Source organism: Miscanthus floridulus, chromosome 5, assembly GCF_019320115.1.
Source record: "Miscanthus floridulus cultivar M001 chromosome 5, ASM1932011v1, whole genome shotgun sequence".
NCBI classification, from domain to species: domain Eukaryota; kingdom Viridiplantae; phylum Streptophyta; class Magnoliopsida; order Poales; family Poaceae; genus Miscanthus; species Miscanthus floridulus.
In genome coordinates, this window is record NC_089584.1 from 129,885,696 (window position 1) to 129,905,813 (window position 20,118).

General features: G+C 47.0%; 1 long non-coding RNA gene across 1 annotated transcript; it reads right to left on the reverse strand.

The window, feature by feature from the left end:
• Positions 1-14,682: 14,682 nt before the first annotated feature.
• Positions 14,683-17,764, reverse strand: LOC136453581 (uncharacterized). Its single transcript, XR_010759048.1, has 3 exons — positions 17,045-17,764; positions 15,927-16,084; positions 14,683-14,907 (listed from the first exon to the last, which is right to left on the reverse strand). It is a non-coding gene; the product is annotated as an uncharacterized lncRNA (long non-coding RNA).
• Positions 17,765-20,118: the final 2,354 nt, after the last annotated feature.

Genomic DNA, 20,118 nt, shown 5'->3' on the forward strand with positions numbered 1-20,118 from the left:
ATGAGCAAGGGCCGGGTCGTCACCCCCGTGACGCGCCGTGTCGTGATCTGGACACGGTGTCAAGTGAGTAAGGATTGGGTCGTCGCATCCTTAGTGATGCGCCACATCGGCGCCCAGGTGTGGTGCAAAATGAGCAAGGATCTTCACACCTACCTCGGCGGGTGCGAAGGATAAGGAAGCTAGTCGAGCCAACTAGGATCCGTTTAGGTAGCTGGAATGTAGGGTCCCTTACAGGTAAGTTAAGAGAGTTAGTGGACATAGCGGTTAGGAGGCGTGTAAATATCTTATGCGTCTAAGAGACTAAATGGAAGGGGCAGAAGGCGAAGGAGGTGGACAATACCAGCTTTAAGCTCTGGTACACAGGGACAACTCCAAATAAAAATGGAGTAGGAGTTTTGATTGATAAGAGCATCAAGGATGGTGTGGTAGAGGTGAGAATGCAAGGGGATAGGATCATCTTAGTTAAACTTGTCATTAATGATATGGTCTTAAACATAATTAGTGTGTGGCAGAACCGCCTAATCTAATGCCTCACAGGAGTGCTTGTCTTCTATTAGACACTAAGCACTCGAGGGAGAACACTAAATTACTCGGTTCCGTCGGGCACACCCCAGGGGAGAACCCGAAAATTCACATTTTTGCCCTCAGGATCACAAACGAGAGAATAAAGTTTACATCATTCTGAACCATTTCTTACATTACTTTTAATACATCATCAGAGTATAATATTTATTAATATAACAGCGGAATAAATTCACATTATCAGAGTTATGAACAATTTAATTAAACAGCGGAATATAAACATGTGGTCAGAATTACAGCGAAAATAAATATCTAATCATGACATGATGAAGTATTGGTAAATAAACTACGACAACAGATTATGACACTTTCATTTATAAAAGCATTTGGTGAGAGTTATAAATAACAACTACGATCGTAGCGTAAAGGAATTCTCGCTGAGCCCACCAGGAGGTATCCACACACAAGAGTTAGCTCTAGTATCCACCTGTCACCTGCAACAGATGGAATAAAACCCTGAGTACTCAATTGTACTCAGCAAGACTTACCCGACAGGAGAAAAAAAAAGACTCCAAGGATATGTAAGGCTATCTGGCTTATAGGTTTATTGCATTTGCAGGAAGCATTACTAAGCGTGCGTCCTTATATTCGATTTTTATTAATAGCCGTATTGGTTCATTAACTAACCATTCTATGTAAGCACTATCGATGTTTCACCACCGATAGCCTGCCACGGGGGTACCCGGGGCAGTATGTTCGGGCTTCGACGTATGCTGAACTCGATGGTTAATGCAAGAGACATTCGTTTTATCCTGGTTCAGGCCCTCGATCGCAGATCGAGTAACAACCCTATGTCCAGTCGGTGTTAGCCTTTGCGTTGGATTGATTATGAAGTGTTGTGTCGTACAATTGCTCCCTTGAACTCTCGATCCAAGGTGCCCTGCCCTCCTTTATATAGTTAGGAGGCCAGAATCCTAGTCGGTTTACAATGAGAGTTCCTAGTAGGATTACAGAGTAATACTACTACTAAGATTACATGAGGAGAATCCTAATTGGACTAGGTCTTCTTCCTTCCTTGCAGGGTATCCTATGGGTCCCGTACCAACAAGCCCCCGAGCACTTCATGGTTGAGTTCTAGAAGCCTTGTATTATTCCTACAGATCTTGTCGGGTAGGAACAAGCGTCGTCCGAGTGCTTTCTTGAGTGAAATCATGTAGCGCTTCTTGAGATCTTCGAATGGTGTGTGCTTTTTGAAGAAAAAATACATCTATTTGGGTGTAGCCCCCGAGCCTCTTGCTGTTTGGAACAAGGAGCTGGAGGGTCTTGTCTTGAAGAAGTCTTCTTGGTGACGTGCACTTTTGGACAAAAGTGCACTCACTGAGTGTAGCCCCCGAGCCTCTTGCTTGTTGGGACAAGAAGCCGGAGGGTCCCTTTAGTCTTCTTGGTTGCTCCGAGTTTTTTTTCAGTGGGTGCAATTTTTTGTAAAAAAGTGCACTCACTGAGTGTAGCCCCCGAGCCTCTTGCTATTTAGAACAAGGAGCTGGAGGGTCTTGTCTTGAAGAAGTCTTCTTGGTGACGTGCGCTTTTTCAAAAAAAAGTGCACTCACTGAGTGTAGCCCCCGAGCCTCTTGCTATTTGGAACAAGGAGCTGGAGGGTCTTGAATCTGAGTTGTTTGATAGAACCGTGTACCTCTCCTTTTGCAGCCCCCGAGCATATATCCGATTTGTTTTGTTCAGGAAGAACTCGGAAGTAGAGTTTTGGTATATTCTTTGGTAGTCTGCTGTTGTCAGATGTAGTTGTATGGTGGTGGTTGAGTTTGAATGCCTTTTGTTCATGGGTTGTACTGTGTCGGTATATTCTTTCGAATATGCTTGTCTTCGAGTACTATTCCCTCTCGCCCGAGTCTTCTATTATTGAGTCCAGTCTTTTCACTGTGTCCTTTGTTAGTCTTATTTTGTTGGTACTCCTAGTCCATGTGCGCCGCTCCTTTGGTCTATAAATACCCTTCCGGAGTGCTTGCTTTCATCCATTGAACATTCTGTTAAAACATTTGTGATCACTAACATGTTAGTTTGTGAAGTAGAGCAGCCCCCGGGCGTGTTTCGTAGTTCCTATGCGTCTTGTCGTAGTTGGAGGAAGTCTTGTGATTGGGATTAGAGGTTGGCTAATCCCGTGGTAGCAATGTACCAGGATGTACGTGATGGTAGTTAGAGGAAGTCTTGTGATGTGGACTTTATTCCTTTATCTGGCAGTTCTGGGTTGATCCTCGTCGCCTGTCTTGAGACTGTCCGGTGCAGATCAATACCATATCCAGCATCACATCGGTCTTGGGTAGACAGATGTCTGCCGGCCTTCTCTGCTCCATGTTATCCTGCCGTGCTGCTGATTTCTGCCTTGGAAGCACTGCGTCCGTCCTTTGAAGAAAACAGTGTAACCGATGGCGGTTTGTCCTTCCGAGTAGCAATTTGGGACACGTAGTCGTTCTAGAGCCCAGCCGTGTCCGTGTTCTTCTTTGCTACTTTGCTTTTCGTGGTACCGAGTATGTTGGGTCTTGTAAGATTTGTAATCTTCTATTTTTAAAGTCGCTTGTAATGGAAAGAATCTTTGTCCTCTGAGTTGTTATTTACGTTTCTGCTATAGTTCCGGTTGCTCATGATATTCCCGAGTTCTTTTCGTAAGAACCGAGTTCTTGTGTTCCTTGTGAAGTTGCCTTTCTTTTCTTCTTTGTTGATGGGTTGTTCTTGCAGTTATCTGATAACTCCATAGTAGTGCTGGACGGATAAGTCTGAAATCTACCCGTTGAATTGTACCGTTGTGTGGATTTGTGCCCTCCATCGTTTTAGCTATGTCGGTAAATGGACCGTTGCGTTCTCACATAGTGCTTTAATGGGCCTGGTGGGTCATTTTTAATGCTGTAAAATCTATTTAAAGACCCTTCGTCTTCTTTTTCTTTACTGCCTTTCTCTCGCCTTCAAACCCTAGCCTTCATTCCTCTGCTGTCGCCATTGCCGCCGCCGTCTTTAGCGTCGCCATCTAGGCTTTCTTTTCCCCCAATTGCTTTTCGCCTTCGTTAGTACATGGGTAAGAAGAAAACCACAAGCAAGTCCCAATCTTCCTTCTTGGACAAGGAATCTTCACTCCCCGTGATTGAAAATTAGGAGTTTGTTGCCATGAGGGCCGCTCAGAAGTCTTGGCCAACTCCGACGACCACCGAGGAGTAGCTCCATGAGCTTGTCAGCGACGGTTTGATCTAGAGCAAGGCCATTGCTGAATGGAGGGTTCTAGGCGAGCATCAGGTCCTTGCCCTAGGTCCTGGTGAGATTATCCTTTTTGTTTCTTTCATTCGTGCTGGACTCTGCCTTCCCGCCTCTGCTTTTCTTCATTAGTTTCTCAGCTATTTTGGGATTTGCTTGAACCATCTTGCTCCTAATGCAGTCCTTCACCTTTCTGTCTTTGTTCATCTTTGTGAAGCTTTCCTTGGAATTCCCCTTCTCTTTCTCTGTTTCGTTATTTCTTTCATCTGAAACCCCAACCCCGCCGCAAAGAAACCAGCGTTCTTGGTGGTTGTGGGATTCAATTTCGCCAGGGTCTTAAGAGCAAGTTCTTTGATTATGACCTGGTTGATTCTGTAAGAGATTGGCGTGCCGACTGGTTTTATGCCGCTAATCTGATCCCTTCTCTTGCTGTCCACTCTGGATCTGGTCTCGTGGTTAATGACCACTGGGATAAGAATCATGTTTCATCTGCTGAGGTTCAGGCAATCCAGTCATTCCTTGATAGGATTAGTATGCTGAAACAGCAGAGTTTAACCAGCTTTGGCATTGTTTCGAGTTTTCTTCGTCGCCGAGTTCAGCCTTTGAAGGAGCGAGAGCACCTTGGCTTCGAGTACTCGAGGGCTGAGGATTCTTCACGCATAGTCCTAGCTCTTGAGCTGACCGATGAGGAGGTACTCGAGCGTCTCCAGAAGATGCTGAAAGGAGCAAGTGTTGTCCCGCCTACCATCTTCGAGTTCTCTGCCAACAACCCTCCTCCAGCTATAAGTTGTTTTCCTCTCGTTTGGGTACTTTATGTATTCTTGCTTTATCTTTCTTTGTTAAATTTTTCCTTATCTTGTTGTCTTATTCTTTTTCGTAGGAACTTGGGCGCAACTTTGTTGACCCGATCCCTTCTCTTGTTGTTCCCCCTGTCGTGGCAAAAACTGGGAAGGAACTCGCCATAGCTTCTGCAACCAGTAAGTCCCCAATCTCCATAGCGTTTCCTAGAGTTTCTTCCGGGTTTGTTGATGTATATGAAGAATATGTTCCTCGTTTAGTCCCCCACGGTCCTCGTAGTGTCTCGAAGAGGGAGCGAACAGATGGGTCTTCATCTGGCCTACCTGCTTCCAAGAAGTCTCGCAAGCCAAGTACTCCTCCAGGTACTTCAGTTGTAGCTAGTATGCTCTTAGGTGAGCATATTTATACTCTTTGTCCCTTTGTTTTCTTGTTTTTGTCCTGAACCGAGTGCTTTTATTCTTTTTTCAGCGGGTGCCTTGGTGGCCTTGGTCGAGACCGAGGGGGAAGAGGATGATGAAGTGCCCCTCATCATGCGGTGGTGAGTTGTTTTCATATTCCCCTTCTATTGAATTTTTCCTCTTTGTCTTGACTTTTAGTCTTGATCTTTTTTGAAGTAACTGGACGTCGGGTATGAGTTCTTCTGAGGCTCCCACGCTGGCTTCTTCTGAAGCTCTAGTGTTGAGTTCCTTGGTACCGAGCTCTTCCGCACCTCTGTTGCCGAGTTCTTCTGCGGCTCCAGCCCTGGCTTCTTCTGAGGCTCCGGTATCGGCTATACCGCTCCTGTCGCCAAGTGGCGGGGACGTTTTTGCCACCGTGGTCCCCCCTGCAAGGTCTTCTTTTGGCTTCGCGAGGAAGAAGGTGGCCGGGTGAGTAGATTCTGGCTTCATCCTTTTACTTCTGTTCTCCTTTTTCCTGGTTCTCATCTGTGATTTCCTTTATCAATTTTTAGTCCTTCGTCTTCTCTCACTTCTTCGTCGACTTCTTCTCAGCCCTACACCGTGCCACCAAGTATCGAGCCTTAGGGCTCGCAGCGTACTATTGGTGAAGTGGCTGTGGGGGCTACAAAGCTCTCTAGCGATGGCGCCGCTGCAGACTTGGCCGCCCCGGAGGTGACTGTGGCCTTTGCGTCGGGTCCTTCTAAGGGATTGGCCTTAACTTCCTGAGAGATCGCTCTGGTCGTTCCTTCTTCACCTCAGCCGGGCTCTCCTTCTCTTGCTTGCCTCTGGCTCTTAGTCTCACCATCGTATCCCTGGATGAATGGTGATATATTGGACTTGGATTCGTCTGAAGATCTTACGTCGGGTGCTTCTGGGGGGATCAATGGTGATCGAGGACGGCGAATCATGAGTACTTCTCTAGCGTGAGTTGTTCTATCATTGTCGTTGATTTCCATTCTAGCAGGGCTGTTGATGACCTCAGTAGAGGTCTTAAAGTCATAGATGGGATCTCCTTGGTAAGGTAGAATTGCTATCGTCGTGTCATCGATTAGTTGAGCGTCGTCAATCTCAGGAACAGTATCTGGCCAGTGAATGATGCAGTCTTGAGATGTTATGGTTAAAACAAGGCCTTCCTGGGCTCCCTTCAGTGGCATTCTAAGCCTGGGATAAGTGGATCCTTCGTGCCATGTCTGATAGGATGTTGCCATGTTGTGGAGTCCGAACGGTAAAAGATTCGACTTCTTTGAAGTATTCTGGGTGTATTCCGAGTAGTATTCTTGACATGTTGACGTCATGTCCCAGAGCTTTGTCAGAAAAGAATTTGGTCTTTCGAAAGAACTCGAAAAAGATTTCATTTCGGAAGCGGAACTTGAGTTTGAATTGGATATGTGATCTTGCAAGAACTGAGTTGGATTGAGCTGTGCGAATCTTCTAGCAAGCTGATCTGTCGTTGTCGTCGAAATAGGATGATCATGATGATGATCTGATTCTTCAAGGAGACGGCCTTGGAGCTTGCCATCATCGCCTACCTTGCAGATCCATGAATCGAAGATGAAGGTTGATCAATTTGAGAAGATCATGTTGTCGAGGTCCATCAAGCTCTCGGATGCAAAGTCGTCGAAAGCCCCTACCTGGCGCGTCAGCTGTCGATGTTTCACCACCGATAGCCTGCCACGGAGGTACCCGGGGCAGTATGTTCGGGCTTCGGCGTATGCTGAACTCAATGGTTAACGCAAGAGACAGTCATTTTATCCTGGTTTAGGCCCTCGATCGCAGATCGAGTAATAACCCTATGTCCAGTCGATGTTAGCCTTTGTGTTGGATTGATTATGAAGTGTTGTGTCGTATAATTGCTCTCTTGAACTCTCGATCCAAGGTGCCCTGCCCTCCTTTATATAGTCAGGAGGCCAGAATCCTAGTCGGTTTACAATGAGAGTTCCTAATAGGATTACAGAGTAATACTACTACTAAGATTACATGAGGAGAATCCTAATTGGACTAGGTCTTCTTCCTTCCTTGCAGGGTATCCTGTGGGTCCCGTACCGACAAGCACCTGCACTACTTTTAAGCAGGTGGTAAGCAATCAGATTTCCTTTTTCCATCTTTCATCTTTCCTCTTTCGGTTCTTACTACGATGCTAAACCGTAGACAAGCCATACCGGATCATTCGGTGATTCACGAATCAATGCCCGCAGCTGGGTACCCCGAAAACATACGCCCCGCTTGTACCCTAGGCACAAGCAGGACCAATCCATCACTCTCCTATCTCGGGTGTCTAGGTCTTCGTCCAAACTAGGACTCCAAGCCCCCACCCCTGAGTCCCAGACTCAGTACGGTGTAAGGACCTCCTCCACCAAAATAAAATCCTAACAGTCGGTCTGGAAAGAGCCGGATCCGCGATAAGAGATCAACAAGTCTTCCAAGCGCCCATACACAAGTATGTGCCCGGGATAATAAGTCTGTGACCTACCTAGAGTCTTATACAACGAACGGTCCTTAATCGACTAGACAGGGAAAGTAGTGTAACCAAGCTATGCCCCGTGTCTACGGCGACACGACTTCTTACACCCACCAATACCCAAATTATATCTCTACCCGGTCATCATTTTCCTTTCCACCATTTTATATTTTTTTCAAGTGATGATAATCCAATAATATATTTCCTATATCTCGCGAGTGACAGACAATCACTCGACTTCTACCGGAGTCCTGTAGCATTGCAATCTACACGATCCTGTCATACTAGTAAGACTCATAGGATAAAGATATATATGCAAGTAGGTTTCATTCAACTCCTTAAAACTTAATGCACAAATATAATTTAAACTGCAGAAAAGTAGGGATTATGCACCGGGGTTTGCTTGGATAAGATATATTAAAAAGTTAGTATCTCATTTTCAGATCATTTACCATTATCCGAATACAAAGCCCATTGTATTGTCTCCTGGAGAGAATACCATTACACCATCTTCGGATTCCTAATCATCCTTTAATCGATCTGTTGATACATCATCGTACCTATATGATATGCATGCGATGCAATGCAAAGATGTAATTAATCAACTGTAATCGTGACTCATAAAATACGACGTACGCCACTCGAGTTAATGGCTAGTTCTAACGACGACCGTACTTAGGCTACATATACACATTGTCAGATAAGACGTTATTTCCCAACAATTATTTTAGTTATATAAACCCAAATTGTTTCTTTATTTTATTCCATCGATTAATCCTTATTCGAAATAAAGCATCATTAGCTACCTAACAAACTAATTATTTCGGAGCTACAAAATTTACAGTGAGTACCTAATATTGCTAGGACCCTACTCTAAAGATTTAAGATCCAATACTATTACTAATTTATCACAGGAAGTCCTATAAATTTATATTTTACAATATTAAGTATCTTAGATTAATTATATAGCTCCCAAAAATATTACCTAACTATATGAATAAAATATACTAACAGGTAGAGCATGATTTTAGAAGACTAACAAAACTGGTTTCATAAATTTTGGATCACTACACAGATTTATATTGATTTTACAGTTTTTGCCTTATAAGCGAATTTAGAAATTGCTTAAGAAAAATAAAGAGGCCAGCAATCACCTACTCGGCCCAGCGGCTAGATCAGCCCAGGCGAGCACGGGACCGGCCCAGACGGGGCAGGACGCGCGTGGCCCAGGCGCGCAGGCTTCCGGCCAACCCAGCAACCCGGAAGCGACCGGGCCCAGCAGTGCGGCACGCGACCGGCCAGTGGGCGCGCGACAGCAGCCCAGAAGCGGGGACAGGGCGCACGGCCCAGCAAACCGGAAGTGGTCGGTCAAGCAGCGCGCATTTTTGCATAAATGACCCCGCAGTTCTACAAAACTGCTCCGCAGTCCAGTAAACCCTATTCATCAGAGTCTAGCGTTTCACGTTTGGATCCAAAGAAAACTTCTATTCCCATTCCTCACCTTCTCTCCTTCCTCCAAAATAGAGCACGGCGCAGGGAACCAAATCGCTAGCCCAATCGGCGGCGGCAACGGCGCGACGGGGCCGGGGAACGGCATGGCGGCGGCGGACCACCTGCCGGCGAGCCGTACCAGGACCTGCGCGGCCTTGGGCAGGCCGTGGCAAGAGCCAAACCGGCCCTCGGTAGCCTACCCGCGTGAGCCATGGCGGCGGTCTGCCGGCTGCGATGGCGCCCGGGAGGGAAAACAGCGGGGTGCCGACGCGTGGGATGCCACGACGGCGAGGCACGAGCGCGCCTCCATGGCAGTGGTTGGAGATGGTGGATTGGCGCGATGGAGGTGGAGCAAAGAGGGCAGTACTGCGGCATGAAGCCGTGGTGGTCGCGTGTGCTCACGCGTGATGGCCAGCGACAGCGCTCCTCGACTTCTGACGCGGCGAGGAGGGCGCAGCACGGAGGTAAGGCAAAAGGAAGAGGAGGGCACCGGCGCTGGAGCGGCTAGTGGCGTCCGAGGACTGTAGAACGGTGGCTCCAGCGTGGAGCGAGGCGAAGGGGCGCGCTCGCGCAACGCAAGCTGAGGGGAGAGGCGCCGATGGAGGGGCTGCTGTACGGCGGCGTGGAGCTCGCGTGGACGTGGGGGCGAGTCGCCTGACCGAACAGCCTGGGTGGCCATGAGCACGGTACAGATGTACACAAGGCGCTGCGGTGGTCGAGCGACGAGAGCGTGGCCACGAAGACTCGGCGAGGAGAAACAACGCTCGCAAAAGGGGGCCGATGGCGATGGGCGCAGCCATGGCGGTTGCACTGTGGTTGAGAGGCAAGGCTGGTCGGTGATGGGCAACGCTGCAGACACGCATGCTACACAAGGAAGAAAAAGGAAGAGACGACGGGCGGCAGTGACAGCCCTGGCCCATCGGCGCAGTAGAGAGAGGAAAGGCGGATGGAGGCAAGGAAAAGTCGTACATGACAGCATCAATAGAAAAGAGAGAAAGCAGCTCGCGGCCAACTTCTAGTACGCATGGCAGTGTAGAGACAACGCAGAGACAGATAAAGACCACGGAGGCAGCAGAAAACAAGCGCGCGAGAGGAAAAATGATGAGCCCGGTGCAGTGCAAGGTCGGCAGGGCAACATGGCATCGGACGCAGAATAGAGAGACATGGACGAGATGACTCAACTCGATGGGACGCGAAGGCAGCAAGCAAACAATAGCGACCGACCAGCTAGCTCAGTCCATCACGAGCGTCGTACCGAGCATATTATATTCAAAGCTGATGAAAGATAACCATGAAAAGGAAAATGCTAGCGAGAGTTCAAGAGGCTAGCTCTCAGCGCACGATTTCCAACCACCTCTGTGTCACTGCTCTCCCGTCATTCTAGACTAGGTGCACTAGAGGCTTCAATAGTGCATGTCTGCCTTGCTATGTGATATATGGCTAGTATCGTGTTCATGGTGACAATGGCATGCATAGTTCATAATTAAGGAGATCATAAGCCATAGTGACCATCCGTGGATCAAAGTCACAGTGGCAATAAAATTCAAGATGTTGGTAGGTGGGCTAAAAGACCAGCGGTACTTTCGTTATTATTTTAGCTCTCAATTATTCATTTAACAAGCCAACTATTATATTTTTAAACATGGCTAAAACATTAAAGTTTGTCACTCGATATTTTAAATACAACCAAAATCGTGCTCCGAATTTTACTTAAGTACTATATACCTGTCATATCGTATTTTTGTTTATAAACATTGTTTTCACGTTCAATTCAACAGAACAAGCTATTCGCCATTTACTTGCTAGAACCGTTATCGGACACTACTAAATATTTCTACGCGCTGCGTAATTTATCTTGAGCGTTTATTTGAGTCCACAAAACTAAGTCACACGAGATTCGCTTATCGCATCAAGTACCTTTTAAATAAAAATTCCGAGAAACTCATTTCAAAAATTTTACTTAGGCCTAAATCACAGTGCTAAATAAGATCATAACACCGGAGTGTTACAACCCCCCCCTTAAAAAGAATCTCGTCCCGAGATTCAAAGCAAGAACCAGAAGAGGAAAACGCAATTACATTTCATAGATCAGGAATTACACGAAAGGTTGCACGACTTCTAATGCTACCACATGTGGATCTAGGGATACATGGTTAAGAGCAACCCGGTACAACCGACACCTACTCCAGAAGTCGAGATAGACGAGGACAATGGAGAAACAACAGAATAATGAGTATCCAAAACATGGTGTAGGTCCAACAGATCTAGAAATAGTCGACAAAACATCATGAACCCTAAGACCAAACTAACCAAGAGAACTTGAACTTCCTTGACGAACCGGATCCTTTCTTCTTCTCAGATCACACCATCACCTCAGACAGACAAACCTAGCTTCACAACATCGACTAGAATTCGTAGCTCTGTTGTGAATGCGAGAGGAATGGGGATGAAGAAGAAGAGCAAGGACCAAGGGTTACTTATAGTGGCAAATAGAGATGGGAAACAACACACCGGAGATGGATGCGGCGGGGATGGGATACACAGGCGGTGCATGCTGTGGAGATAAGGCCGAAGATATGGTGCGCTTCCTGCACAAGCGGCAGAGGGGGAAATAAAGGAGCAGAGAGGGGGTCCGCTCGACGAGGCAGGCATACGGCGGTCGTGTCACCAAAAGAAGAAAGGGAAGGGGAAATGGGGGGGGGGGTCTGGTACGGGGAACGACGGTGCGGGGTAGGGAGCCGACCGAACGCTAGGAAAAGGAAAAGCGCACAGTGCACAAGGACGGCGAGTGCGGCACGATGCTGCAGCGACGTGAAAATAGGGAGCTAGGAGCCCGATACAGACAGTGTTCGTAAGGCATGCAGCGAAATGACCCAGCATGCGAGGCGCGATCAACTAAAAACAGGGCTAGGAACATGACGTCCACTCAGGCTTTTGAATTACTCCCGACTATCCGAGGCTAACCTTCCTTACTACTCTTCCTTTTCTTTCCTTTACTCAACCACATCCGTCTTTCATGTAGATTGAGACCATGTCATACTTTCTTCTTCCAAAACCATCTCCGCTTGGTTACTAGAGAGAACGCTTCTGCATCAACCCGTTGTGGATTTCCCGTTTGAACACCTGAACATTTCCAAGGAGAAATTTTTTAACAAAACAGTATGGCGGTGTAACTTGGTAAAGATACTTGGTTAACAACCTCGATACCAGCGCGTGTCGAGCAGCGTCACATGTGGCAGCTGTTCCATAGGGAGCCCTCAGTTTTATCGCGACACTAAAAGCTTTTAACCAGGCAACTATTACCAACTTACACGCCATGAAGGCGATGGGGTCATAGACCACAGAATAAGGGGTATTGCAAGGGAAAAAATTCAAACAACAAAAGTTCCCTTCACAACAAGGGACAAGAAATTCAAATCCAATGACGGATTTGTTTTAAGGAGATTCAAGTGTTCTGCTAGGATGTCCATAATTAGTCGATATAGTATCCAATAGTATCCAATCACGATTGATCTGCTGGCATCCGAATGTCAACTTCTCTTGTAACCTGCTAACTATCTCCCTTGACAACTTTAAGCATGGCTAGAGAAACTAAAGTAGACGAACACAATAAATACAATGAAATAAACAAAATGCATATTCTGAATGGTCTTATATGGGTACAACGTACAGGCTTTCAGGCTCACATTCACGACACAGCATTCACCTACGGTCGAACGAGCTCAACAACTACGGACGACAACAACGGCAAGAGTGCAATACCGGGGGACAGCGACAACAAGCATTACTACTACGGGTATAACATCACAACGCAACTAATTTACATCTTCTCGGGGAAATGGCTGAGTGAGAGGAACCAAGGGTTCTGCTTCTAATACTTTCGACGGTGGAGGTGCTGGCGGTTCTGCAACACCAGTTCTTCTTCTTTCTGGTGGGTGGATAGGGATCCCTTCCAAGATCGGGGCATCCTGCCTTCCATCAACCAGCGACCTCCGCCTGGCCCTAGTGAACAGATAGGCCTCACCTAGCTAATGGACATGCTGATCTTCAGCCTCCTTCAAGGCTTCCTCCATGGTAGCCTCCCGGCTCTCAGCAGCTGCAGCACTGGCATATGCTTCAGCGAGCTGCACTTGGAGCATCCGGTTGAAGACCTCACCTTCCTTAGCGCGCCGAAGGCACACCCCCAGTTCCAAGGCTTGATAGTCGTACTGCTCATCTAGAGCAAGCAGGTACGTGGTCAAGTGCACCATGGTGGGACTGTCCTCTTGCACATCTCGTCCTTGCAAAGCCTCCATGTGGGCCCTCCATGCCCGCTGATTCTTGTCCAAAGGAGGAAACAACCGCATGGGAGTACGAGCAATGGGCTCCTCATAGATCTAGCAAAGGTACCGCAAGGCTTTGCGGGCCACAACCTGGTAGGTGTCAACAAAGCGAAACCTGGTTGCGGTCACACTCTAGGCTTCAGTGATGTCGGAGAACTCTTCACTCTTCCCGATGTAGACGGTAACCTCACACCGCTCGGTGCCATGCTCCTCATACTCACGGCCCTCATACTCAGGACGATCCTTGACTCCGAGCTTTTGCAGGGTGGCATGTAGGATTCTAGGAAAACCCTCAATGTTCAGGCAGTAGGTACTAACTCAGTCTCCTGCCATCTCTAGCAGTGGTTGCAAGGAAGGCTGAGCGAAAAGAAAGGTTGGCTCAAAGGAAAAGCTAAGCGAGCTAAGGTGCACCGAGTGGTGATACCAATAGCTAAGTCAGGCTCTGCTTATAAAGGAGGAGCGCTCAGTGATCCTGGCATGGCTCACCAGGGTTCCCGCGCGAGATCACTACGACGAATCGACCCATTTCGGTGCGTTTGAGGCGAGCGACGTGCGATGCCATTACTGACTAGTACGACTGTAGGGCAAGGGTCCGACAAGAGCGTAGAAAAGGGGTATGGGGAGACGTGGGTCATGACCGGCGTGAACAATGGGCGAACGCGAAACACGAAGCCATAGTGCAGACCTACTCTGGAACAAGAACAAGTCTGTCGTGCACAATACGACACGCGTGACACCTATGGATGACGTATATGCAAGCAATATGGCACTACAATGCACAAACAGGATATGCATGAATGCACCTCCTATACATCCTTCCACTGTTGCCAACATATAGGGCGACTGTTCTTAGATTTTTGGCACATCGTTCTCTCTTTGTAACTAGTCGATACTATCGGATAATGCTCGAGTCAGTGTACCTGTAGAAAATTTGATTAAGCCTACCTAAGTCAGCAGAGTGCCATCTATCCTGGATACATTACCATAGTAATAGGGCTACTTATATAACTTCGTATACAAACGTCCTAACTTTTTACAAAAATGGATTGTTAAATTTTAGTTTTGAAAAGGTTTTCAAAGCCTTATTTCGTCATTTGTGCTCTGATATCACCTGTGGTAGAACCGCCTAATCTAATGCCTCACAGGAGTGCTTATCTTCTATTAGACACTAAGTACTCGAGGGAGAACACTAAATTACTCGGTTCTGTCAGGCACACCCCAGGGGAGAACCCAAAAATTCACATTTTTGCCCTCAGGATCACAAACGAGAGAATAAAGCTTACATCATTCTGAACCATTTCTTACATTACTTTTAATACATCATCAGAGTATAATATTTATTAATATAACCGCAGAATGAATTCACATTATCAGAGTTATGAACAATTTAATTAAACAGCGGAATATAAACATGTGGTCAGAATTACAACGGAAATGAATATCTAATCATGACATGATGAAGTATTGGTAAATAAACTACGACAATAGATTATGACACTTTTATTTATAAAAGCATTTGGTGAGAGTTATAAATAACAACTACGATCGCAGCGTAAAGAAATCATCGCTGAGCCCACCAGGAGGTATCCATACACAAGAGTCAGCTCTAGCATCCACCTGTGACCTGCAACAGGAGGAATAAAACCCTAAGTACTTAATTGTACTCAGCAAGACTTACTCAACAGGAGGAAAGAAAAGACTCCAAAGATATGCAAGGCTATCTGGTTTGTGGGTTTATTACATTTGCAGGAAGCATTACTAAGCGTGCGTCCTTATATTCGATTTTTATTAATAGCCGTATTAGTTCATTAACTAACCATTCTATGTAAGCACCTGTACTACTTTCAAGCAGGTGGTAAGCAATCAGATTTTCTTTTTCCATCTTTCATCTTTCCTCTTTCAGTTTTTAATAGGATGCTAAACCGTAGACAAGCCGTACTGGATCGCCCGGCGATTCACGAATCAATGTCTCCCAGCTGGGTACCTCGAAAACACACGTCCTGCTTGTACCCCAGGCACAAGCAGAACCATCCCATCACTCTTCTATCCCAGGTGTCTAGGTTCCCGTCCAAACTGGGACTCCAAGCCCCTGCCCCTGAGTCCCGGACTCAGTGCGGTGCAAGGACCTCCTCCACCAAAATAAAATCCTAACAGTCGGTCCGGAAAGAGTCGGATCCGCGACAAGAGAGCAACAAGTCTTTCAAGCGCACATACACAAGTATGTGCTCAAGATAATAAGTCTGTGACCTGCCTAAAGTCTTATGCAACGAACGGTCCTTAATCGGCCAGACAGGAAAAGCAGTGTAACCAAGCTATGCCCCATGTCCATGGCGACACAACTTCTTACACCCATCAATACCCAAATCATATTCCTACCCGGTCATCATTTTTCCTTTCCACCATTTTTATATTTTTTCAAGTGATGATAATCCAATAATATATTTCTTATATCTCACGAGTGACAGGCAATCACTCGACTTCTATCGGAGTCATGTAGCATTGCAATCTACACGATCCTGTCATACTAGTAAGACTCATAGGATAAAGATATATATGCAAGTGGGTTTCATTCAACTCCTTAAAACTTAATGCACAAATAGAATTTAAACTGTAGAAAAGTAGGGATTATGCACCGGGGCTTGCCTGAGTAAGATATATTAAAAAGTTAGTATCTGCATTTTTAGATCATCCATCATCATCCGAATAGAAAGCCCATTGTATCATCTCCTGGATAGAATACCATTACACCATCTTTGGATTCTCAATCATCCTTCAATCGATCTGTGGATCCATCATTGTACCTATATGATATGCATATGATGCAATGTAGAGATGTAATTAATCAACTGCAATCGTGACTCGTAAAATACGACGTACGCCACTCGAGTTAACGGCTAGTTCTAAGGACGACCGTACTTAAGCTACATATACACGTTGTCGGATAAGATGTTATTTCCCAACAATTATTTTAGTTATATAAACCCAAGTTATTTCTTTATTTTATTCCATCGATTAATCCTTATTCGAAATAAAGCATCATTAGCTACCTAACAAACTAATTATTTCGGAGCTACAAAATTTACAGTGAGTACCTAATATTGCTAGGATCCTACTGTAAAGATTTAAGATCCAATACTATCACAAATTTATCACGGGAAGTCCTATAAGTTTATATTTTATAATATTAAATATCTTAGATTAATTATATAGCTCCTAAAAATATTACCAAACTATGTGAACAAAATATACTAACAGGTAGAGCATGATTTTAGAAGACTAACAAAACTGGTTTCATAAATTTTGGATCACTACACAGATTTATATTGATTTTACAGTTTTTGCCTTATAAGTGAATTTCGAAATTGCTTAAGAAAAATAAAGAGGCCACCAATCACCTACTCGGCTCAGCGGCCAGATCAGCCTAGGCAAGCACGGGACCGGCACAGACGGGGCAGCGCGCAGGCTTCCGACCGACCTCGCAACCCGAAAGCGACCGAGCCCAGCAGTGCGGCACGCGACCGGCCAGCGGGCGCGCGGCAGCGGCCCAGCGAGTAGACCGCGGCCTAGGCGCGGGGACTGGGCGCATGGCCCAGCAGAGCGGCGCGGCCCAGCAAACCGGAAGCGGCCGACCAAGCAACGCGCATTTTTGCAGAAATGACCCCGCAGTTCTACGAAAACGCTCCACAGTCCAGTAAACCCTATTCATCATAGTCAGTGTTTCGGGTTTGGATCCAAAGAAAACTTCTATTCCCGTTCCTCACCTTCTCTCCTTCCTCCAGAACAGAGCACGGCGCAGGGAACCAAATCGCCGGCCCAATCGGCGGCGGCGGCAACGACGCGACGGGGCCGGGGAACGGCATGGCGGCGACGGACCACCCGCCGGCGAGCCGCACCAGGACCTGCGCTGCCTTGGGCGGGCCGCGGCAAGAGCCAAACGGGCCCTTGGTAGCCCGCCCGCGTGAGCCGTGGCGGCGGTCTGCCGGCTGCGATGGCGCCTGGGAGGGAAAACGGTGGGGTGCCGATGCGCGGGACGCCACGACGGCGAGGCACGGGCGCGCCTATGTGGCAGTGGTTGGAGACGGTGGATTGGCGCAATGGAGGTGGAGCCGAGAGGGTAGTACTGTGGCATGAAGCCGTGGTGGTCGCGTGCGCTCGCGCGTGATGGCCAGCGACAGCGCTCCTGGACTTCTGACGCAGCGAGGAGGGCGCAGCACGGAGGTGAGGCGGAAGGAAGAGGAGGGCACCGGCGCTGGAGCGGCTGGCGACGTCCGAGGACTGCAACACGGTGGCTCTGGCGCGGAGCGAGGCGAAGGGGCGCGCTCGCGCAACGCAAGCAGAGGGGAGAGGCGCCGATGGAGGGGCTGATGTACGGCGGCGTGGAGCTCGCGTGGAGGTGGGGGCGAGTCGCTTGACCGGACAGCCCGGGTCATCTGTCACGGTCTCGCCTAGTACACGGCCACACCCAGTCAAAGAAAAGTAAAAGCCCGCATCATGGTTCCCAGGGAATCTTGCCATTTCCACCCTAGTACAGTAGTGTCTATCGTCAGCCGTCACCATGGACAGCGCAGCGAACGTGCGATCGTGCAATCAGATTGCAGATTGCAGATTGCACGACGGCCACCACTCGCGGTTGGTGAAATGTGGCGCACGCGGGTACACACCCCCACTACCGCCGGATGTTTCGGGCCGGCTACGCGCGTGCAGCCAACGTGGGGAAGAGCAGAGGACGCTGTAGGCTGTACTAATCGTTCGGACCGCATATGGGCCGGACGACGGACGGAGCTTCTGCGCCAAGTGACGCTGCCGTAGCGATGGCTGGATTCCTGATGAGCGCTTTTGATCGTACCGGCGTTCAGAGCCTCAGGCTGGGAAAAAAATTTGAAGCTCATTTCCTCGCTCGATTAAGACTGGTTCAACTCGACTTGTTATGAACCGAGTCAAATTAAGATTTTAGCTCGTTAGCTATAACGAGTCATTGAGTCAGCTCGCGAATTAAATGAGTCATGGTTTTAGAAAAAAGGTCATTGTAACTTATATCAATTTTGTATTACTTCATATCTTGCGCTTTACATATAGTTGATATGTTAGCACATATGAATATTTTATTCAATTTAAGGCTGTTGGATATATTATTTTTGTATGCTTTAGATAAATATAAATATTATATTTTATGTTTTTTTACCTGACTCGTGAGGTTAGCAAGCCAGCTCGAGCTCGTAAACGAATTAAGCCGAGCTGGCTTAGCTTGTTATCTTAACGAGCCAGAACGAGCCGAGCCGAGCCGCACCGAGCCGCTCATTATCCAGATTTAGGCTATCTCCAACAAAAAAAACACCTACAATATAAGACCCATTCGTCCTTTGGATAACGTTATAGGCAAAATGTTCAATACATATTCGATATCTTCTCCAACAACCAGACACAAGAGAGAATTTTTTTTTCTGTAAATGGGTTTTCAGGAGAGAGGATACTCATATTTGAGTTGTGCCTCTCAGACAACCCAAAATAGGTTTCCCGTATAAATACTCTGTTAGAGACTGATTTTGAGTCTCTTATGACCTATTTTGGGTTTGGACGTGCATATGCATTGCACGTTGGACACGTTCTTACCCGCAACTGGGACGGTTGGAACCGTACGGCTGGCCAGCTGGAGTGGACGGCTCGCCTCACATGCGCATGCACGCGTACTTCGTGGCGAGTCACATGCGTCCGACTGTTTTACGCATGCCCGCACGCATGTACGACTGACGCAGTTTTCGGAACTCGCAGGCATGCCTTGCCTGGGGAGCTAATCAGCAGTGATGGTTCTCGATCGCGGTTGATCGGTCTCGGATCTTTTACCGGTTCGGGGGACGGCAACGCTAGTTATGTAGTAACCTGCAAGTTTTGCGTGTGTTGATCGCTCTGATTGATGGTGCTTGCTGCAGCTACACGCGAAAAGCCCACAATATCCTCTCGGAGAATAACTGATCTAGGAGTAGCGTGCATCACACCATTTCCGTCGTCACAAGATTCTTTTGTTGTTGGCCCTTGTGGAAAGGGCAAGTGTAGCAGGGTCGTCATATGAGTCGCCCTCGATTCGATTTGTTTGGTTGGTCCATAAGCAGCTTGTGCTGATTTGTACGACTGATTTGTTAGGAGAAAAAATATTATATCATGATTGATAAGCCGATTTATAAGAGCGGTCGAACAGGGCAGATGCTGCTGCTGCCCCAAATTTTGCTTCTTGCAACTGGACTAGGGGGTCTTGACACCTTGACACTTGTTGCTGTAAGAGTTCTTATTCTGATAATGGCCCTGTTCGCTATTCTTATAATACGTTTTTTCAGCTTATTTTTTTAGCCGGAATAATATTTTTCTCTCACAATAAATTAGTCGGAACAGTGTTTTTATTTGTCTTTTCAGCGAAACAAACGGGGCTAATGATTCGAGTGTCATCAGCACACATGGAAAACAGGAAAAGTACGTACGATCTGGTTTTAGCTTGCAGATCACACAGCCATCACACTTCACTGCACCCTACAAAGGACAGCATGTTAGATGGAGACTTTAGTTAGGTCCGTGGCAACAGGGTGGGGATACATGTGTACACTAGCGTATGGACCGTTAGATTTAATCTCTTGTCTTGGAATAATGAATGTGCACTTTTGATGTACGCCCTCTTGGTTCTAAATTGTAAGTTGTTCTAACTTCTTTAGATGTAGGTCATGTTCGGCTGATACAATTTCAATTGATTTCGGTTGATTTAATAGTGTTCTATGAGAGAGAATAAGCTAAAACAAACCAAAACTGGATCAGTCGAACGTGCAGATAGTTTTTGCAACGTATCTACATA